The sequence below is a fragment of the Panthera tigris genome, chromosome B1 (genome assembly GCF_018350195.1).
Source record: "Panthera tigris isolate Pti1 chromosome B1, P.tigris_Pti1_mat1.1, whole genome shotgun sequence".
NCBI classification, from domain to species: domain Eukaryota; kingdom Metazoa; phylum Chordata; class Mammalia; order Carnivora; family Felidae; genus Panthera; species Panthera tigris.
In genome coordinates, this window is record NC_056663.1 from 107,931,974 (window position 1) to 107,956,807 (window position 24,834).

Consider the following 24,834-nt stretch of genomic DNA (forward strand, 5'->3'; position numbering starts at 1 on the left):
AAACAAAAAGCCAAATATGGTATACTAGGTTAGGTAGGTAATTCTAAGAATAATTCCTTCTTTTTTTTTAATCTTGATTCAGTATTCTCATTTGTGCCTATCTTGTCCTGTATGTAACTAAATTCATTCCTGGACAAATAATTGTAGCAAACTACAAACAGAAATAATACGACACAACTTAAAATTATAAAAGAACTAAAGATTATAAAGATCATATCATTTTTTATTCCTGCTGTTAGGCTTTTTATCCTCCAAAGATGAAACCTCAATACTACTTCAAAATGACAGCATTTTCCTATCCTGAGGCCTTATGACCAAGTAGTAAGACATGATTAAAACCAGTGAAGTAAGTTCACTTTCTAAAAATGTTCAAAGTACATGTGAACCGGTGGCCTCTATTTTTAATGAGCCACCAAATGAAGCATCACTTGACTGGTACCCAAATACTTCATTTTGGACATTGTTGTAAAGGGATTAAATGATGCCCCTTGAGTTCTGTCTAGATTTTTCTGTTTCTTTCTTACTTGTTTTGTATTTACTATTCCTTTAATTAATATAAACTGTAGTTTTATATTTATTTCAGTATCATAAACAAGCGTTATATGTTTCAAAAGTTTCTCAAGTGATTCGTATCCTGAAACCCTAAAAGGAGAGGGTTTCCTAATTTCAATTTAACAAAGTATATGAGTTGAAAAACTTTATGACTCTAACAAACTTTTCCAGCCTAAATTCAGCTATTTCACTTACTCTCAATAAAAACTTACAAATAACTATTCACCACTATACAGTATTCACTGATGACTTTTTAAGTAACATAACCCCAAACAATAATGGAATACTGAAATTTAACAAAACTGGAACAATGTCACAGGCAGAGAAAGGATCAGAAAGATTGTATGTGTATGTGTATGTGTGTGTGTGTGTCTATATATACATATATATATATACACATACATATATATATACATATATATATACACATACATATATATATACATATATATATATAGAGAGAGAGAGAGAGTGTGTGTATGTGCACATGTATCTTAATTATACACTCAACACACACCCACCCACACACACACACTCACACACCCTGACTGTCACTTTGAAAAAAATACTTTTTCATGCCCCTTTTGGTGTTGTTGCTGGTTCTTCCTCAGAACTATTAATCAAAGAGTATCAGAAAATTGATTGGAACTGAGGGTTATTACCCTCTTAGTTAATTAAAGGTCAAGAGGAAATACAACTTTCCAAATATAAAAATTCTAGTCCCAGTCCTTGGCATTTGATTTTTATTTTGACCTTATTTTTTGGATTAATATGATTTTGTGGGAAAAATTTTAAATTATGTGTAGAAAAGTTCTTAATGCTCTCATGTTCTTCATTGTCATGTCCTTTTCTGGTATTGTAGCATTTAATCTTATACTTTGGTAAAGATGAGGAGAAATCTGTCCTCCTTCAAACTCTGCCCAAATTTTCTAAAGCAGAGGTATTGCATGGCTGCTGACATTTTTCTCTATTATACTGAAATGAGAGTAGAGGTACTCTGTTCCTCAACAGAACACATTTAGGAAAGCTGGAGAGTTGTGTTTGAAAATTATTGGTTATATACATGACTGGACTCTTCTTGGGCCATTCACACAATTAGACCTGGAGTATATAGCTGGGAGCATTTAACAACAAACACACCTTTGTGTGCAATACCACCTCACGCTATTGACAAAAAATATATTAGTGTATTTTAGCTTGAGCACATTTTCCCATTTTGAGATAGAGATTCACGATCATACTGCTAAAGAATTAGCATTTTTAAGGTACAACATTTGATGCAATAAAAAGAGCACATGTTTTCTTTTAATCGAACTTGAAAACCCGCATTCTTTTCACTACATGGTTCTGCCTGACCCAAGCTACCGTAGATCTAGCTTCTTTTAGAAACTTGCATATTTTATTTGATTTCATCATGCCTTCCTCCATCCAAAGCCACTGAGACAGAAATTAGTGTGTTCATTTCCAAGGCAAGCAAAATTAAGCTCACGCAGGTGCAGTAACTATCATCTAATTGCTGCCAAAATTTTATTGCATGTGTAAAAACTTAAGAGGGGCGCCTGGGTGGCTCAGTCGCTTAAGCGTCCCTCTTGATTTTGACTTAGGTCATGATCACAAACTGAGCTGACAGCACACAGCCTGCTTGAGATTCTCTCTCCTTCTCTCTCTGTCCCTCCCCGGCTCATGCTCTCTCTCTTTCTCTCTCTCTCTCAAAATAAATAAACTTAAAAACAAACCCTCAAGATAGAAGAAATTATTCATGTATATAATCTTCTAGAATTATATTTCAAAAGTTTGTAAAATATTAGCTATCAGTAAAGTCAGAAAATATGGTCATGTTTTGACCTGGGAATATTTCTGTGTAATCTTCAAGGCAATCAGAAAATATTCCTGTACATCTAAGGTTCTATTAGCAGTATGACCTCAGGTTATTTAGAGTGGTGTCTTAAACACTTGGATTTATTCTTTCCTAGTTTTGAAAACAAATTTTTTTCATAATGGCCTTAATTACATGTATGTAAGCAAAAATAATAAAGGCCATCCTGATTATTAAAGTTTTAATTTTAAAAAACTTCTTGCAGTCAACTAATTATATTTCTGTGGGAAATGGTTTACCCTTGGTTGAAACATTTGGTATAGTCATAGATGTTTGGTAGAATTAAGATAATATATTCTTTTTTCATAGTTTCCTAAGACAGAATAAATGTTTTTTTTTTTTCCCAATGAGGGCTTTGAAAACATGAACATGGTAAATGTAAGCTTCCATATGGACAATGAAATCAGAATTATTTTTGATTCTACCAATAATTTTGGTACTTTAATCAATTTTGTGACCTCTTGTATTTTTTCTGTTGGCAGTAAGCATCACTATTAGCATTTTTATATGTCTTTACACTTCTTGAGAAAATTAATTTATTCATTTATTGAACATCTACTGTATACAAGACTATATCTAAAACAGTATATGTGTAATAAATCTGACATTCTTATTTAAAGTTCTATATGATCCAGTTCAATTTACCTTTTCAACATTTATTTGTAATACTTCTCAAAACACACTGCTTGTAGTAGGCTAGCCCCTGTCTATCCCTCAGCTGTAGCTTGTTCATGTCTACTTGACCTCTCAGTTTCTGTGCTTTGACTAAAATATGTTTCCTGAATTGACCCATATTTCAAAAGATACCTTAAGTCCTACTTCTTATGAGAAAGTGACACATGTCCTAATGACCCTGGTAGGTGGTGATTTCTCTTTAAATTGAGTCCCTGAATAATCACTGACCTTAACTCTCACTTAGCATCCTCATGCACATGAGCCAACTTCAACATTAGACAGTGAGACAAGTTTTCTTATACATGTACTTTTGAGAAAGTATATAGCAAGAAAACTTAGACATGATTTGAAAATACTTCATTGACAATTATTGCACTGTCTTTAACTGTTTGGTGGATGCAGGACTAAATTAGTCATAGACTTGAGTTACTACATTAAGAAAAGTAATTTGAGTAGTTTTGTGGTTTGTCTCAAAACGAGTTGTTTGTACATTTTAAGTAGAGTCAGAACTAGAAAAAAAATCTATGTTGTAAACCTAGAGTCTAAAAACAAACGGTTAGCAAGCTAATTGTTTTTTTTTTCTTTTCTTCTCTCCTCCCTGCCCCCCATATTGTTTTTAATGAATCTGTACCTAGACTAGGGTTAAGAATTGATCCAGATAAAACAATTTAGTGATATCTTAATATGGATGTTATCATGCACTTATTTGACTACATATTTCCTGAACTGAAAATCATATGTTCAAAAATTTAAAGTGCAAAAGAAATTGTGCAAATTGAATGACCGATACATGAAAGATGTTAAGTTAATAGATATAAAGGAGACAATTAATAAAAGATCTTACACTACAGGTAAATGATTTAGGGTTAGGTCCAATAGCTATGTGAAAGTCTCTTTTACACAAGAAAATGATACAATGAAAATATTTTGGCAATTTTTTATATTATTAATGTAAATATTTAAATAAAATCTCAGTTCAAACTTTTGTAGGAATTATGACATTTAAGAGGGACAAGGTTGCTATGAATAGGAAAGAAGAAATCTATCATAAAAGAAAATTTCAAAATCTTGATTAATCATTTGAATAAGGTTGGAAGAGAAAAGAAAAAAAAACTTATGATTTCTAAAGTTGTGATCTAATAAAATAAGAAATTATTGATGCTATGAATATCAGCACAGAAGATGAGAAGCTATATTGGTAATTGAAAGATTAGTTTTATAACATTTTAACATTATGACTGAAACATATTGCTACATCTGACAAATTAATAGAAAAAAATTTTTTTAGAATGCTTGATATCCTAGACTGAATGGAGTCATTATCAAAAAAGGGAGCTGAAAAGTAAAAATTATATGTGGTAAATGGAATCCAGATTTAACATATTAACCAGTGTAGATCCAGCAATGCAGAACAGTCCAGACAGTAGGAGTTGGATGGATGGCCCAGTCAGACAATCAAGCAAGCAGCATCTGAAAGTTGTTTGGCAGTTTCTAAGTAGGTGAGCAAGACATGTAATCAGTTAAGTGTAGCATAACAGCTGGGTAGTGGCCCAGGCAAGTAGGATCAGATCTTATCAAGATATTTCACAACAAACTGAAGATACTCAATCCTGGGATTAGTCTGTAGGCAAAAATAGTCTTCTATCTGAGAAAAAATGGCACAGAAGGCAGTGGCCCAATTATAGAAGAGTAAGATTTGACAATATATGACAACCTGGAGATCAACATAGGGAACATGACAAGGAACTTGGAAGGCAGGAGCTCAAGCATAAAATAACCCTATGCAGAAGAGAGGAGCCATCAGTTAGACCTGCTGAAATTGCAGCCCTGACAATGATCTAGAATTCTTAGGACTGTAAGGGAAGAGCTACATTTAGTTTCTCATGGAATCCTTAGATGCCCAGCTGCAATAATTATACCATTTCAAGTTGCTCAATTGGTTCAAAAGAAAAACAGACACTGTCGGAGGCTTATCATAGGAATGATTCATTTTCTGTATAAACTTAGTTAGAATCACTGTGTCAATTAAAATATTTTTGTAATTTGAGTTTGTCTTGGCTGAAAAGATATGCTCTATATAATGTATTTTGTCAAAGTCAGTAGTGAGTTCAGAAAACTCAGACAAAATTTGAGTTTTGTTTCCAAGCTTGGAAGAGGACAGCCACTATATGGAGGTATTTAATAAAAAAAATTTCCTGGATGCCTGGGTGGTTCAGTGGGTTAAGTGCCCTACTCTTGATTTCAGCTCATTTCATGATCTCACAGTCATGAGATGGAGTCCTGCATCGAGCTCCACATGGGGCTTCGCGCTGGGCTCTTTTCAGGGCTCCATGCTATGCATGCTTAAGATTCTCTCTCTCCCTCTCTTTCTACCCCTCCCCAACTTGCATGTGCTCTCTTTCTCTCATTCTCTCTCTCAAAAAGAAAGCTCCTTCCTTCTTTTATTTATAATCATAATGTAAATGTCTCAGATTTTCTTTTCTTCTGAACTTTTTCATGTGGCACCATACATATGACTTTGTCAGTGGAAGAGAACACTATCTCTTCCAAAAGATATTTCTTCATGGAAGTAAATAATGTCTCTACTTAAAAAAAATTACCAAAATTATATAAAAGTGCACTTTTAAATGATGGAATGAAAAAAAGAGAGAGAGAGAAAATATATACTGGTAATATCCCTCCAAATTGGGCATTTAACTAAAAACATTAACATTTTGTTTATTAACTTAAAATAATTTAATTCAATGTCCAAATCATTATTTCTCACCTATGGGCTCCACATTTTTTATTATAAAGTTTACACAAACATAAAATATTCAGTTCTTGTTTTCATTAGAATAGGCAGGACATGTTTCCAGTTATCTGCATTACAAGGTAGAATGCAATATATACCAAGACAAAATGTTGACAATGGGAAAAAAAGAGGGCCTAATTCTAAGAATCAGGGAAATTTCATGGAGGGGTGGCATCTGAGTCCTCTGTGATGGTATGACAGAACACTAGCAAATCAAGAAGAGGAAGTATATTCATGGTCAATGGATCAATCCAAGCTAATATCTGGCCAAAAATATCAGAATATTTTTGGGAATGGTAAGTTGTCTGTGTTGCTTGGATGATAAAGTAAGAGGTAGCAGTGTTATTAAATGCTGAATATGTTGGTTGTGGCCATAATATAGAGCTTTGTTGACAGAAGGATACTATTTGAGTCACTGAAGAATTTAAGCCAGAAAGTAACCTGATCAGGGCTGGGATCAAGAAAAGTATATTGTTTGAACGAGGGATATGTTTTTGTGGAGACCTGTCAAAAAATGTATTGCAACAATATAGAAATAATAATTCTTATTTATTTTTAAAAATAGGATTTATTTAGCATATTAATATACACTCAGCACTGTGCTAATGATTAACAGGCAGTATATCATTTAATACAGCAACACTAAAGAGGAAATATTTTGTACATTTGCTGAATGATTAAAATGAGGCTTGACAATATTAAGATACCCACCTAGCTAATAAGTGGCAGAGCAAACACACCCAAACTGTCATAAATGTCTAAGCTTTCTTTTAGAAATCAGTGCTGGGAGTTTGGATTTGAGTCTCAGTGCCAGCAGTAACCAGTTAACTTTGAACATCTTTATTAACCTCTCCAATTCTCAGATTATAGATCCATGACAGCAGTGTAAAGCGACCCAGTCCTTAGAATTGTAGTGAACCTTTAGAAAGATAAGGAGTGGAAAGTTTCTAGGATAGAGTCTGACCTGTAAGATTTACTCAGTTTAGCTCAGTGGTAGTCAGGATGGAACAGGGAGATTGGGAGAGCCCATGCAGAATTGATGGGACTTGGGCACATACTCAATGGAGGGAGCAGAGAAAAAGGTGGAGATGTGGCATCATGGTTTTTCCTGGGGATATCCATTAATACATGCAGAATCAGGCAGAAGAAAAGGTGTCAGGAAAATGAGTTTGGTTTAAGGTCTGATGATTTAACATGGGATATCCAAATGTAGGCATTTAAAAAAAGCAAATCTAGGGGCGCCTGGGTGGCGCAGTCGGTTAAGCGTCCGACTTCAGCCAGGTCACGATCTCGCGGTCTGTGAGTTCGAGCCCCGCATCAGGCTCTGGGCTGATGGCTCGGAGCCTGGAGCCTGTTTCCGATTCTGTGTCTCCCTCTCTCTCTGCCCCTCCCCCGTTCATGCTCTGTCTCTCTCTGTCCCAAAAATAAATAAAAAACGTTGAAAAAAAATTTTTAAATAAATAAATAAATAAAAAAGCAAATCTAAATTTTCAGACACTGTCAGAGGTGGCAGTTTAGATTTAGAAATCATCAAGCTTAATACTTGCAAACTTAGTGATGATCACTAAAGGGAAATGAATCAAAGAAGAAAAAAATACGGGTTGAATGTATCTTTTGGATGTCCTGTAATAAACTCAAGATTATGACAAGTTAGTTTCCTACATAGAAAACTGTTTCACATACAAAGAGAGTAGCCATCCGAACAGCCTCTTCATTAATAATATGGAAAAAAGCCTGAAATATCAGTAAGTGCTGCCTGTCTTCAGAGAAATAAAATTAAAGGAATGTCCAATTGAGAATAGCATGGTGTTCATGCAACAAAGAAGGCACAATCATTTATCTGGTATTTGGCATTTTGGATTATATTTTCCTTCTTATTTATGACCTCTTGATGAACAAGAAATGCAATATGTCCCCCCTCACTAATGTGACTGTGAGATGTACCAAATAACTCTTCGTTATAAATATTCCTGAAATGTGGAGTGATATATAGGGATTAAGTATAAAGAGAACAAGAAAGCTAAATCCTCATTCTAATGGGAAATATTTTCTAAATTTTCAAAATGGTCTTCTAATTATATTCTAATGAAATATTTTTATTTAGTTCTTATGTTTTTATTTTCTTGATGACAGTGTTCATTCTGAACTTGTCTAGTTTTGTTGTTGTTGTTGTTGTTGTTGTTGTTGTAAACAAGGATTTTGGAGGCATACTTTCATTTAAACCTGTTTTCTGGGTATCAGTTATTACTTCTTTAGGGGCGCGTGGGTGGTTCAGTTGGTTGAGCCTCTGACTACAATGTACAAAAAGTACATTTAGGGATGCCTGGGTGGCTCAGTCAGTTGAACATCTGACTACAGCTCAGGTCATGATCTCACGGTTCCTGGGTTCAGGCCATGTCAGGCTTTGTGCTGACAGCTCAGAGCCTGGAGCCTGCTTCTGATTCTGTGTCTCCCTCTCTCTCTGCCCCTTCCCCAGCTTGTACTCTTTCTCTCTCTCTCTTTCTCAAAAATAAACATCAAAAACATTTAAAAATTATTACTTATTTAAAAGGTGCATTTTAAAACAAGACCTGTTAACCAAATGAGGATTGTCTACTCAGAATATTTTTTAAAGTTTTTTTTTTTTGTATACATATTAGATTTTAATTTGAGACTGGACATTCCCTGAATTAATTTGCACCCAAAACAGATTAAATAGTAATGGATCGAACACTAACATGAGTGCTCACTTTGGTTAGTTTACAGTATAACATAATTACTGAGCAGAGAACAATCTTTTGATACAGCAGGGGAAGAACACAATTAAAGTCCATGAGCTCTATTTTGCCATTTAAGATGTAGCAATTGTCTCCATGGGAAAGAGAAAATGTTAGAAAATATTTTGGTAAAAACAACCAAGCTAGCCAAGTCTCAGCAAGGTAGAGAAACAATTAGAGTTTAGAGTTCTTAAATCTCATTGTTAATGCCTAAAAGCCCTGGGGATATTCATGGGGATATTTTCTGATTAGTTTTGTATATTTTCTCATTCTCTATGATGATATAAATAGTGATTAATGCTCAGATTATAATGATCCTCTTCAGCTAAAGCCATGTTTTGTTATGATAGTCATCAAAAGATACCACAAAATGGTTTAATTTCTAAAGAATGTCTGAAAAGAAAAACAAAACAAAACAAAAACTTGCTCCTTTTATACTCCCTGTAGAAATACCCATTGTGTGTTCCTAGGTAAATTATCATGTAATGAAGCATCTTAATTATATAATCCTGAGGAAGCTAGAATAGTAGTAGTAGTAGTAGTAGTAGTAGTAGTAGTAGTAGTATTCGGATAATAGATTAAACTATTAAAGTAGTTATAGAAATTGAATTTTATTTTCATTCAACTCATAATTTTTCAAGCCTAATCTGAGCCAAGCTCTCTAACTCTTTGCTGGGATTGATAATTTCCACTTGCTACTTCCTTTTTTCAAATAAATAAAATATTCCTCTGATGTGTTCCTTTATTATTATACTCTATACACATTTCATACATTCTAAAAAGTGTGTATATATATATATACATATATATATATATGTATAATGAATATTATTAAAAGAATGATAAGAAGAACGCCTTTGTACCACTTAGCTTAGGACATAGAATATTATCACCACCTCTCCAATCACACACCACCTTTTCTCCTAGAGAAGTAATTAATATCCTGAATTTTGAGAGCTACATGCATTGAGACTGCTACCATACATACAATACAAATTTCCTGCAATTTTCCCCTTACTTTTATTCCTGAGATTCATCTACATTGATGTTTATAACTCTGGTTCGTGAAACTTAATTTCTTTGTAATATTTATTTTCTCCAATGTGGATATTATCAGACTTTTAAATTACTTGGCTATTTGGTGGATATAAAATTATATATGAGTTGTTATTTGCATTTCTTGATTATTTATGAGGTTGGATAGCTTTTTTGTACTTAATGACCATGTTTTTTCCAAGTTTTCCTATTTTAACTGCATTAAAAGTAAGTTGCAAAATATTACATTTCATCTCTAACTACCTCAACATTGATTTCCTAAGAAAAGGCTATCCTCCTTCAATAAAAATAACAGTATCACATTTGAGAAAATTAAAAGTACAATATTTTTTTATAGTGTATATTAACAATTTATCCAATTGGTCAAATTCTTTTTTTTTAAGTTTATTTATTTATTTATTTTGAGAGAAAGAGAGGAGGGGAGGGACAGACAGAGGGAGAGAGAATCCCAAACAGGCTCCACACTGTCAGGGATGAGCCAGATGTGGGGCTCGTACCCATGAACCGTGAGATCATGACCTGAGTTGCAATCAAGAGTTGGACACTTAACTGACTGAGCCAGTTGGCAGGTGCCCCGGCCCACCAAATCTTTTATGTCTTATTTTGTTTTTTCAGGATCAAATTAAGATTATACTATCAACATAGTCTCTTTGATTTATTTTAATGTGGTATAGTTCTTGCACTTTTTTACTGTTACCTATTGACATTTTTTTTGGTTGTTATGACTTTATTTTTCAGAGCACTTTTAGGTTTATAGCAAAATTGAGAGGAAGGTGCAGGAATTTCCCATATATCCCTGCCTTCACAGTTGCATAGCCCCCATTATCAATATCCCCCACCAGAGTTGCACATGTTGCAACTGATGAACCTAAAGTGACATCATAATCATCCAAAGTCCATATAATTGTTTGGACAATTGTACAATGACATGTATTCATCATAATGGTATCATACAGAACATTTTCACTGCCCTAAAAAATTCTCTGTGCTCCACCTATTCATCCCTGCTCTCCTACTTTTTCATATATTTTGCACAGCCTGTGTCATTTTCTCACCTAAACTTTCAATTACTTGTTTTTATATTGAATTTTAGTTCTTTGTATAGTCTGGATTAATCCCTTGTGGATATGCTTGCAAATATCTTCTTCTGGCATACTACATGTCTTTTCACTTCTTTTAATGGTGCCATTTCACTGATGAAAAATATTTAATTTTTATTGTAGTAAAATATATCAATGTTTTAAATACATTATTTGTGGACATTTTTTTGTATGCATGTTTTGTCATCTCTGTCTCAAGAAGTTTGCATAATACTGGCCTTATTTGTTATTTAAATGTTCTTTAAAATAATAATGTGAACCTAAAATTTCATTAGGGGATACATTAAAATTAATAACTTTTTAAAAATTGTTATTATATATTTTTTCTTTTCTAAAATACCTTTCGAGTTAATTATAACTAATATTTTCAAAAAATTTTTCCATTGCATTACTTCAAAATGTCTAATTTAAATTTGTTCACAATAGACATTTATTATAATTATATTTTCATGTTTCTTTATTTGTTTTGAGAGCAAGAACAGAAGCAGGGGAGGGGCAGAGAGAGGGACAGAGAGAATCCCAAGCAGGATCTGCATTGTTAATGCAGAGCCAGACACGGGGCTAGATCCCACAACTGTGACATCATGACCTTAGCTAAAATCAAGAGCCTGGTGCTCAAATGACTGAGCCACCGAGGTGCCCCATTGTTTATTATATTTTAAATCTCTCTAGTGGTTGGTTATGCCATAGTTTGGGTTCTAATGTTGTTCATTTTTATTATTCCTCTTCCATTTTTTGATTGATCCATTACAGAGATTGGCTAATTTTATTTTCTCTTTTTTTAATCCTCTCTTTTGCTCCTTTTTATTTTCTGTCAATGTTTGTTTTTATCTTTATACATTCTTAACTTCTGTAAGTTTTGTTTTATTCTGATGTGGGTTTTTTTTGTCTTCTTAAAATACATAACTAACTCATTAAGTGTCACCCTTTTTCTCTCATCTAATATAGCATTCAGGGTCATATATTTCAATATTATGATTTAAATAACTATGTGTGCTTTTAAAAAGTGGTAGTGCTTGTCATCCAGTTATGAGTATTGTCTGATTTTTGTCACAATTTCTTTTTTTGACCTTAGAACCAATCATGAGAGTGTTTTCAGATTTTCCTAATATATAAAATGCTTTAAGTATGTTTTTAAAGTATCTTTCTTTAAGTATCTGCATACTGAGTGTTTGCTAATTTATTGAGACTTGCATTATGGAGCAGTATGCGTTCATTGTCTTTCAGCTTTCTCCTATGTGTGTGCTTGAAAAAGGTGTATCTTCTCCAGTTCAGGGGTTCAGAGATCTAGTTATCTGTCATCTTTGCACAAGATTGTTAATTGTGTTACTAAAATCCTTTGTATATTTCTGAGTTTTTGTCTGCTGATATGGGTATTTCTTATCTGTTTGACCTGTGATGATTATGTCTACATCTACATTGACTATGGTAAAATTTCCAGTATTGCTAATGCTTTCAGTTTTTGATTTATATATCATATAGCTCTGGTTTTGTTTTTTGTTTTTTTGTTTGTTTTTACTTCTTAGACGTTTACTATTACTATATCTTTCTGGTGAATTAAAGCCTTTATTAATTACATTATGAAATGGCTTCCATCATATCTGAAATACTTTTTTACTAAGATTTTCTTTTTTTTTTTGACATATGGTTCCACTTTAGCAGTTTTGCCTGCTAAATCATTATGCATGTTTTTATTCTCAATCTTTCTAAGCCCTATGGACTTAGTTGTGTCTCTGGTAACAAAATATAAATTCATATTATTGATGTTGTTTTTTAATATGGTCTGACCATCTTTTTTAAATCTAATGAATCTAATCAAATCTCCAGAAAATAAGAGAGATGAAATTTTCAAAGAATAATAGCTCTGACTTTTTCAAATTCAATGAATGACAACATATTTCCAATACAGAGAGCTTCCTCAAAAAAATCTACAGAATAAACCAAAAATAAATCCCCACCTAGATACATTATAATGATACAAAATAACACAAGATTAAGTTCTCTTCCTGGAAAAAAAAAAAAAAAGTTGACTGGCATTTGATTTTTGAAAAGCAGCAATGGAAGCCAGATTTAAAATCATCTTTTTGGGGGATGAGAGTCTTCTTTGTGCAAAACAGAGGAACAGAGAGGTGGTTTTTGGTTTTTAGTTTGGGGTGGGGTTTTTGTTGTTTTTTCGTTTAGTTATGTTGTTTCTGGTTTTGTTTTGTTTTGTTTTGTTTTGTTTTGTTTTGTTTTGTTTTGTTTAGCATAGAAGCTGAATGATGGGAAGATGCTCCTTCCCAATCTTAAATTCTGCTTCAAACAAATCTGATCTAAATATAAGTTGCCTGTGTTCTGAACATGAGGATATGTTTCACTGAAGGACGCTTGATTTGGGTGGGAAAAGATTATCTTTGTAGGTGAAAATAATACTTAAAACATTCATTTGAGATAAAGATTGAATCTGTATGGAAACCAATTTGACAATAAATTCCATATATTAAAAAATAATAATAAAAAAATAAAAAATTGATCAAGTAAAAAAAAAAAAAGATTGAATCTGGCCTAACTGGTCATTATAATTTTGTGCAAGTTACTTAATCTTATGTGACACACTTTTTCCTCATTCATAGAGTGAGATCTAATAATAGCACATATTCAACAGGTGGCTGTGAACATTAAATAATTTAACTGAATAACACTAGGAAAGTACCTGACATTTTGTAAAAATCAAATAATTTTCTTGATAATGGAGTTCAAGAAAATGATTCCTGTGATTTTTTTCAGTATTTTGATTACTCTATTTTATTGATTCTAAGACTCACATTTAATTTCATACTTTATCATCTCAGATATTAGGTATATCTTTTAATTCAAAACCTGTTATATTTTATGAAGTATAATAATTAAAACTAATTTTATTTTCTTTTTTAAAAAAATATTATTGAAACGTTGTTAATATAAAATGTCATATTGGTTTCAGGTGACAACATATTGATTTGACAATTCTATACACTACTCAATGCTCATCATGATAAGTCATCATCAGTCACCAAACAAATGTTATTAAAATATTATTGACTATATTCCCTATGTTGTATTTTTCATTCCCATTTCATTTATTTTGTAGCCGGATGTTTGTACTTCTTAATCCCTTTCCTCCATTTCATCTGTCTCCTTCCATCTTACCCCATCTCTGGCAACCACCAGTTCGTTCTCTGTATTTAATAATCTGTTTGTTCATTTATTTTGTTTTTAAATTTTTTATTACTTATTTTTGAAAATGAGAGAATAGAGCACAAGAGGGAGAGGGTTAGAGAAAGGGAGACACAGAATCCAAAGCAGGCTCCAGGCTCTGAGCTGTCAGCACAGAGCCCCATATGGGACTCGAACCCACGAACCATGAGACCATGACCTGAGCCAAAGTCTGATGCTTAACTGACTGAGCCACCCAGGTACTCCTGAGTTTGACTACTTTAGATTCCACATATAAGAAAAATCATATAGTATTTGTGTTTCTGTGTCTCCTCTATTTTACTTAGCATAATTTCCTCCAGATTCATTCATGTTGTTACAAATGTCAGAATGTCCTTTTTAAGGGCTGAATAATATTCCACTATATGTGTTACCACATTTTCTTTATCCATTCATCTGTTGATGGGTATTTAGGTTGTTTATATATCTTGCCTATTGTAAATAATGCTGTGATAAACAGGGGAATGCAGGTATCTCTTCAAAATCCTGATTTCAATTCCTAGTATTGGATAAATACCTAGAAGTAGAATTGCTAGATCATATATGATAGTTATATATTTTTTTAATTTTTTAACGTTTATTTTTGAGAGAGAGAGAAAGAGAGAGTGAGTTGAGAGACAGAGTGTGATCGGGGGAGGGACAGAGAGAGAGGGAGACACAGAATCTGAAGCAGGCTCCAAGCTCCATGCTGTCAACACTGAGCCCGAAGTGGGGCTCAAACTCACTGAACCATGAGATCATGACCTGAGCCGAAGTCGGGCACTTAACCAACTGGGCCACCCAGGCGCCCCTGTTAATAGTTCTATTTTTAATTTTTTTTTTTAGGAACCTCCATACTGTTTTCCATAATGGCTATAATTTAAATACTTGTAATAATCCTTCGTTGAATTTACAATATATATTAAAATAGCTAAATATTATGGTAATAATTATAAAGCAATTCTAATCTAAGACAATGAAATAAATAGAATTTGTAGAACATATGTGCAAAAGTATTGCATTTACATAATAATAAATGTTTTAAGCTCTAAAGCCAAGCTTTCTTAGAATTTCTAAAGATATATAATTGAAAGCGCCAGGCACAATATGTCAAGCATCCCTTCTTTTGATTTGAAACTTGAATGCATTACATATGAAATATAATTCAAGTGTTTTTTATTTGCTTGCAAATAACTCTTACAAATGATATTTGGTAAAAGATATTTCATACCCGATGCTTTCTGAGATTCATACCACATATCTGCTGCATGTATTTTTCTTTATAAGATGCAGTTAACCTAAAAGAAGGTTGCAATAAACAAAGTACCAAATAAATGTAAGTTAAAAAGAAACGAAAACTGCTTTCTTAAGCATGTCTGTATATGTAAAGCTTATATATGGCAAATACCTTCTATCTGAATAACTTTTCTTTAAAATATACATATATATTTGGGGTGCCTGGGTGGCTCCATCGGTTGGGAGTCTGACTTTGGCTCAGGTCATGATCTCACAGCTCGTGAGTTCGAGCCCTGTGTGGGACTCTGTGCTGACGGCTCAGAGCCTGGAGCCTGCTTCGGATTCTGTGTCCCACCCCCTATCTGCTCCTTCCCTGCTCATGCTCTGTGTCTCTCTGTCTCTCACTAATAAATAAATATTTAAACAAATTTTTTAAATAAAAAATATATATTTAACTATCCATCTACATACAGTGCTAATATGTAATGTTTAATTACTCCTCAATTAATTTTACAAAGAGAACTAAACTCAATGAATAAATTGTTTTATAATGTCATTTTTATTTTAAGTTTATCATTTTTTGTTCAATTTAATATTCCAGAATATCCATTATATCCAATAAACATTTCATATATAAGATGAAATGTATTAAAGTTGCATAAACTTTTTACACTCATTATTATTTCCCCAACATTAGCTTCATTTCACATACAAATAGAATGCTCATAACTTTTAGACTATTTCACATATTTTAATAAAAGAGCAATATTCCAAAATATTATTTCATTTTACTCAGAAATAACTCTGAAATACTAATTTAGAGGATGAAATTTATCTACTTTATGTATTATAGTTTTTCTAAATCATTTTATTATTTTAAAAAGTTCTCACTTTTAAAAATTCTGTGTTGGACCTACAATGAAAGAAAAATAACATTTTGGGTGTGTGGGAAGTGTTCATCACTGCCAGAGGAAAAAAAAATCGACCATCCCTTATCATATAATATGTGATATAAATAAACTCCCAAATATATACCATCCCCCAAAACAATATTTAATACATACCTAAGATGGACCCCCACAATTTGCTTCCTGTTATTCCTTACATTCAACACAAATTCTAAACTATAAGCTGTGTTTCAACAATTAAACTCCTGGGGCACTTTAGACTCAGTCAGTTAAGTGTCCGACTTTAGTTCACGTCATGATCTCACAGTTCATGGGTTTGAGCCCTGAGTCAGGCTGTGTGCTCACAGCTATAATCCTGAAGCCTGCTTCATATTGTGTGTCTCCCTTCCTCTCTGCCCCTCCCCCACCTGCGCTTGCGCACTCTCTCTCTCTCTCTCAAAAATAGATAAACATTAAAAAATTAAGAAAAAACATATTAAACTACTATCCTATTTGAATATTTTAAATGAAATTTTAGTTTCTACATTAGTAACTATTTTAACTTTAAACTTTTTTTTAAATTTCTCAGAATGTCATTAATAGTTCTTTTGATTGCAATGAAAGCTTTATGAAACTTAAAGAAGACTACATTGACCTCTCAAAATAAAAAATATTTTTTGTATTTTCACAGTGGAAAAGTAGTAGTATTTTACAGTAAATACAGTAAACTGTTCTTTCAAAAAGCTTTTCCAAACTGAGATGTAAGAATGTCACTGATGAGAATTATTCATCCTAAGACCAATAAACCCTGTAGGACTTTTTCCCCAAATGGCACAAATAAAGACCTAACAAGCTTTGCAGAATGAAATGGGAAAGCATTGATCATGTAACATTACTCTGGAGTATAAATTTCATTTGAATTATTTGTGTACAGATAGGCACCACTTGTTACCATATTCTATTTGTCACCCATTACACAGGATATAAACAATATAGAATTTTTTATATGGGAATTATGGTGGGCGGAGAAGGGGAAATATTTGAGGAAACACAAGAGACAACACTTGAAATGAAAGGATTTTAGAGGGTTAGTGGGAATAACTCTCAAGGTAAAACATTCCAAGTAGTTCCTATAGTAAAGCTTTAGAGAAAGCTAATTTAGCAGATTGGGTGAGTTCCAAGAACACAATATAAAAGTTTAAGATTTCTTGTGTCTTCTTCTTATGTGTCTTTGTAGAATTTGTTTTTCTTGGTTACTATCAGTTAAACAACAGGCAAGTACATATGTATGTACATATGTATATATATATTTGTTTATATGTGTGTATTTACAGCCATAGGTAAATACACACATATGTATTTGCCTACTAACTTCGTTAATTACTAACATTGTACACTCTTTTATGAGCTTTGCAACAGTGATGAAATCATAGCAATGGCATCTCTATAAAAGACATCAAGCAGCTAGATAAATAAGAATCCCATATCTGAACACTTCCCATTCTATGTGTGTGCCCTGTGTCTATGTGGGCATGTGTGTATGTATATATGTAGCTATGTGGAAAATTTCTAGACCCAGATAATAAAACTGTATCTGTGTACCCAAATTATTCATTCAAGCATTGTGGCTGAACTTATATGCTCATTAAGTCAGCTAAAATAATAACCTTGGAGGGCTAAATTGAAATATTTAAACAGTTAATACTAAATGTAAACTACATACCTATAAGCAACTGTTTTTGGAAACAAAAATAATTAGATTTCTATTTTTTGTAATTTTTGCCAGATGGTTCATAAGTTTAATATAGTTTTAAGGTATTTATTGTGGTTGGATAATTTGACTGAAAGGGAAATGAATTAAGGATGTCATAGTATTGAATGAAATGAAGTGTTAAAAAATTTTAACTGCAAAGTAATAGGTAAAAAAAAGCAACCATAGTAATATATTTTTTTATTACCTACTCTGCACAACGAATTACTCTTAGTGTTCTACAGATTTTTAAGTCACATCTTCAAAGCAATATAATCCATGGGTGCTTCTAGTACTCCATTTTACAAAAGAAACAATAGACATTCACCTTGTTTTAACAACTTGTCCAAGGTCACATCACCAGAGGTAGCAAAGTTAATCTTTGAATTCTGGAAGTCTGGCTTCAGAGTCTTAACACCTACCAACTACACTACACAACCTCTCAATGTTGACTTTTGGTTTTGAATTTTTCCACAGATCATTATATTTGTAGATTTTTTCCTCTATGTGTTTTTACTTGAACAAATTTTTTCTAATTTAACTGCCCTCATTGGAAGACATGACTCTAGCAAATGGAAATTTAAGATAGGAATCAATTCATAATTTGTTCCTTTGCCAAATTCCTCTAATACCTTCTTATTTTTAACATACGGTAGTGAAGATTAAATTAAAAATCAGGTGTTGGGTCACCTGGGTGGCTCAGTCAGTTCAGCATCCTACTGTTAAGATTTCTGCCCAAGTCATGATCTCATGGCTCCTGAGATTGAGACCAGCATCGGGCTTTGCCCTGATGGTGGGGAGCCTTCCTCGGATTCTCTTGCTCTCCCTCTCTGTCTGCTTCACCCCACTCGTGCTCTCTCTCCCTCTTTCAAAATAAATAAATAAACTTTAAGAAAACTTGGATATCCATTAAATTTATCTATGATGAGTATTAGACTTTTGATAGACCACACAAATATACATAGTGTATATGCTTATGTGTTTGTATATTTTAATAATTCATAAATGATTTTTTTCTAAGGTCTGAATATTTGCGTTGATGTAGCTGGTCTATCATGTAAAGTTACAAGGAAGGAAAACTTTTCAGAAATGTATTTTTTCCCCCTCAAGTCTAGTTTTGTTCTTTTACTTGTGGGAAAACATACAAAGTCCAAAGTTTGTTTTTTTTTTTAATTTTTTTTAATGCTTCTTTATTTTTCAGAAAGAGAGAGAGAGAGAGAGAGAGAGAGAGAGAGAGAATATGAGCGGGGGAGGGGCAGAGAGAGAGGGAGATCATGCCCGGAGCTGAAGTCAGCTATTTAACTGACTGAGCCACCCAGGTGCCCCTCAAAATCCAAATTTTTAAATGGAAATGGTATATTTTTTAGCTTCTCAACCAAAACCACTTTCTTCCTTTATGTGAATTTGTAATTTTTATGTGGAAATTTGAATTTTCATTTTAGAAAATAAATTTAAAACTATTTTAACTAATCATGAATAAGAGGTATGTGTGTTCTCAGTCTTATAGCAGCTGGAAACTATTTAACATCTTTGAGACTATAAACAGGATACATAAGCAAAGTTTAGCTCCATAAAGTATGCTTCTGATAGCCTTTTTAAAAAATCATTAATCAGTAAGTTGTACCTCTTTATGCTTATTTTTAACTTTTTACCTAATTCCCATAAATGTACAGATATAGAGTACTATATATTAATGTTCAATTACAAATGTTAGTAATAATACAGAAACATTTATCAGAAACATCAAGAGGGAAGGAGGGTAGTGATGAATGATTTTGAAGTCCTTATGGGAAAGCATTAAAAGTCACAAATGAAATTAGCTAACGCCAGCAGTGTCTTTATATTTGGTTTTGCTCTTACAGACTAAGGAAGGGAGTTGTGTAGATTTGCCAGGAGAGATTTTCCAGGAAAGTTGTGATACACTAAAGCAGGAATTATATCCTACATGAAATTATATCCTAAGATGGGTTGTATCAAGGAGGCTGGGAAACAAGAAGTGCTTCTTCACTGACGTAATAGGTCTTACATCAGAGTGGCCACATTAAGAACTGGGAGGAAGAGATAAACCTGAGATATTTGATGGGCACATCTCTGAACTTACTGAATTGAATTGATGGAACAAAGAGAGGGGAATCACAAGTATAACGTAAAGTTCACATTATGAAAATAGGAACTGAGGCAGAGGGCGATTCCATTGACACAAACAAGGCTATTAAGGAAGAATCTAATTTGAGAAGATTTTGATTTTAAGTAAGTAGACTTTGTGCAAAACAGAGCATTCTAAAGAAAATTTTTGTCTAATTTTGGAAATACATATTTATAAATTAACAAAAGAGGAAAAATGAATGAGAAAGGTTTAGAAAAGCATCTCAATTTTCTTCCTATTATTTATTAATAACTTGAAAATTATACTTTGAATATATATTTTGAGTATATACATTGTAATCAGTATTTTACATTCCCTCTAACCTTCTCAAATATTTTAAAGCGGTTATAATAATACTTATGTTAAAAGTAAGAAAAATTAGACATTATAAATATTGAGTGATTTATGTAAAGCCATACAAGAGGGTGACACAGAAGCAGAACTGAGCATTTTGTCTCTACATCCCTATTGTTTCCTTGCACATTGCCATATTTCTCTTGATTTTCCCAAGATACCACATAGAGTACTTATTTATAACAGATTTTGATGGAGGTTTGCAGTTTCAAAGGAGACTATACTACAATATTATATAACAATGAAAACAAGTAAAATTCAATACTATATATCCAACTTTACAAAATCCTTTAGCCACACCCATGTCTGAAATCAGCTGACAGTTTCTAGCTGACAGTTTTCTTCAAGTCCCTCATAGATTATTGCTGAGGCTTTTTCTTCCTCCACTCTCGCCCTGCCCCTTTCCCTTCTCAGTTCCCCTTGCCTTCTCATCCCCCTCCATCTCCTCCATCTTTTTCTCCTCCTCTCCTTCTGCTTCTTTCTCCTTCTTCCTTTCAGTTGCTTAAGTTCACTGGAGACTACTGAATTGAGCTAATGTGTTACAAAAAACAACTTAAGCAACTTTTTGTTTAGCTGTTTCCTTTTCCCTTCCAATCTACTCCCTCTCATAGGCTGAGGCTGCTGCACAAATGTACCTCCATTAAGATGTTTGCTAACCAAGGACCACGTATTTACTCAAAAAAAAATCTCTCTTTTTTATAAGCAGATGAAGCATCGACCTGTAGGATTATGTACTTCTGATTTACTTACATATGTAAGTCACCTTGGTATAAGTAACTACAATGCAATATACTAATACCGTTCCCATTCAGAAATACATTAATACAAAATATCAACTCTTATATTGGAACCTCCTCATTTAGCAATGCATATTCGTACACACTGACTATGTTGATGCCTTTCCTATTAGGCAGTATATCATCAGTTATGAGGCAGACTGTTTGATCCTTTTGACTGAATTTTTTTCAACCTTAGATGACCAACAGGCTATGATGTATTGTTCACTAAACCAAAGATGTAATAATGTAATTTGGTCTGATCATTAATAATAATAGCAACCCCAAGAATGACAGCCTACTATATATGAATTTAAATGTTAAGTGATGTGATCATATTTATAATATATTTTGTTCTTAGGGTTTTTTTAATATACTTCTTTATAAATGTGTGTGTGTGTGTGTGTGTGTGTGTGTGTGTGTGTGTGTGTGTAGGTGGAGAGAAAAAGTGAATATAAAGAGTAAGCCTAGAGTATTAAGTTAAAACCATTTAAAGCATTTGTAACTGCACATACACTAATAAGAAAATTGAAGACAAGTCTATTTTTATTTATATTAAAGTCTTTAGGGAACTAAGTGCTCCATGAAATATGTAATCTGTAAGGAGTACCATTTCCACTTAAATTGAAATTTTAATTTCCAAAGGTAATTTTACCATAAATGTGTGTGTATGCATAAATGAGACAGACAAAAAGAAAGCATAAAAATATTTTAAAAAGCATCCAAAATGGTGCTTTTTCCTTCAAATTTGTTATTTATTGTCATTAGAATTTACTACAGCATAGTTTCAAATAATTGAAATTTCTGACCATAAGCATCCAGAGGCATGAAGGATTTCTTTCTCTATTCTTAAATTTCTTAAAAGAAGAACAATTAGTTTTTGGAAATAAAGAAATCATATTAATATTGAGATACATCGTCTTCAAAGTCTATAAACTTTGCTTAAATCATAGTATAAATATTTATTCACTGAGCATGACCAGAAATATAGTGAAGAGTTTGGTTTTATGGTTATACAACAATTTCTAATAAAAGTTGTATGGCACATTGTGAAAGTAGCATTCTATCATAAACTGGGTAGAAGGAATCTGATTCTAAGTTTATTTCCTATGGCCAATGAAATGGCCTTTCAGAATGCTTTATGAAACTACAAATCATTTGAGCTGCTCCCTGGCTGAGAAACTTAAATTAAATTGGAAAGAACCTCCAAGACAAATCAAGAGTCTTTTGAAACTATGTTAACTCTATCAACATAACTATCACCCTTACATTATTACTACTAATTTAGAGGCCTAAATAGAAGATTGCTTCACTCTTTTAAAAAATATAAGCTAATAGTATAATTTTAATGGAATTTACTATTCATTATACTTTTAGTCATATCCCTATCAGTGTTTTTCAAATTTGAATGTTTTCTGAGTCCCTTTTAAAGAAAAACAATTATGAATCACAGTGATAATTTAGATCATTTTATATTATAACAATTAATATGTATTATATATAATCATATAAATAATAATATAAAGCTATATGTATAAAACTATATGTAAACTTGTGTAAATCTATAATTGAAATATAAACAAAGTTACCCAATGATTAGTACTAAAATAAACATTAAAGTGATAAATGATGTTGTTGCTTAAATTAAATGTTACATACAATGTGAGTAATATGGATAGTGTGAATATGGAACTATCTGCATGCAGAGATTCATTTGAGTTCATCTTGCTCACACATTCTCTTGGCACCCATGACTCTCTCATCTTTGTACTCTGTTGGCCTTCACTTGGTGTCATCCCACCACCTATTAATTATCCCTACGTTATTTCTCATTAATGACAGAATCAAATAAGTACACCTTTGTACAAATTACGTTGAAATAGAGGATGAAATTAGGCATTAATATCACCTGTAGTAAGCTATAAGGTAGAAGATTAAACAAGACCATAAAATTTATGAACTGACATGAATGGCAACTTGAATTCAGTTTAAGCTTGTTTTTATCTTGTTTTACCTCCAAAAGGAAAAGAAAAACAGAAGAATTTACATAAGTCAATAACATGAGTGTAGAGATACAGCTTCCTAGTTATGAATGGGTGTGTGCAAATGTTCCCAATAGGGGACATAACTGTAGTGGAATAAGTAAACCTCCAAGTCAAAGGTGATTTGAGTTTTTTGGGTTTTCTGAATTTTATAAAGCAATCAAGCAATGGATAAGGGCTATATCAAGAATTAAGAACCTAAAATTTCCAGGCAATAGTAGCATATGAGGAGACTCTTGATTTGTAATTGTCATATCTGTACCATAAACCTCATTGCAGACCAGGCCATTGATTACCTTTGGTGTTTCTCTGCAAAGGAATCTGCATGCACCCCATTGATACGCCAAGAGAAAACATTAGAGTGTCAACTCCTTAAGTGTTATCTTACCTTTCTAATAATTGTATTTTGTAGAATATCTGTTTGAGTCTATATAAAATTGAATAGGTTGGTGATCATGTTTCCATTTTATCTGAAACGTACATGGTACATTTTAGAGATGATCATTAAAATAAAATACAAGATTGTGTATTATGAGTGTAACAAAGAATTTATATGATCACTAGCACAAATCCAAGGACTCCAGTTTGAAAAATACTGCCCTAGATAAATATACCAAATCATAAAGAAAATGATTTAATTCAACTATTTACTGGCTGATATCCCTTTTTTATTTAGTACAACTCATATGTGAATGTGTGGCTTCGTGATTTCTTGCCTCACAATAGAGGTAAGAGGTTCTGTTCTTTGTCTAGTTCTACGATTCTTATATTGGAAGTGAACTTGCCATGTCTTTATCTTTTTATACTATTTCATATCTTTTTAAATACATCTTGCTTTCAATATTGTAAACATCCATTTATTTTTAGGTGCTTTAGATTTTTTAAACTTACTATTTTTTGTCATCTTTCCCTGTTAAGAAACTCATAGTGACTTATTCGCATTCAGGGAAATTCAGTGGGTAACATATATAGAGACTTAGTAGACATAAGATTTTTTACTAAGAACCAGTATGAGTAAGATCCATTATATTTCTATATCTGAGATAATGAAACAAGGAAACTTTAGATATCGAATAGATATCCCCTCCATGTAACAAGGGGCAGTATCTTTGTCAAGACTGTAGTTATGGGAGGCTAAAGAACCAATATGGTGTTAATAAAAGAAATCAGAAGTTCACAGACATTATCTCACTGATATTTCCTCACTCTCTTCATCAGACTACTTTACTTTCCTTACAGTGTAAGTACATGCTAGGACAGTAGTTATTATAAAAATAGTTTTGATACTGAGTTTTTGCATTTCCAGGGAAATTTTTATATCCTTGAACATCATTTTGTATGCGACTGTGTTCATCATTTAGGTGTCACAAGTATCCAAGCATATAGTAAAGTAGTCTGGGAGTACTGAGGATAGAATTTAATAGTCAATGAAAATTGCCCAGGGAAAAGCATGGAAGAGAAAAGGAGACAGAATTAGGTCTCAGACAATAATGAAATGTAGAGTGCTGAGACTCATTATCTCATCAGTTTTTCATCCTTATTGAGATATAATTAACATATAATACTGTGTGAGTTTAATGTGAAGTATGTTGATTTGATACACTTATACATTGGAAAATGA

The 24,834-nt window shown here is 32.6% G+C and overlaps 1 protein-coding gene across 6 annotated transcripts in view; it reads left to right on the forward strand.

The window, feature by feature from the left end:
- Positions 1–24,834, forward strand: part of LOC102948923 (bifunctional heparan sulfate N-deacetylase/N-sulfotransferase 4) — a 375,766-nt gene that overhangs the window by 138,364 nt on the left and 212,568 nt on the right. The gene's annotated exons all lie outside the window — the stretch shown is intronic.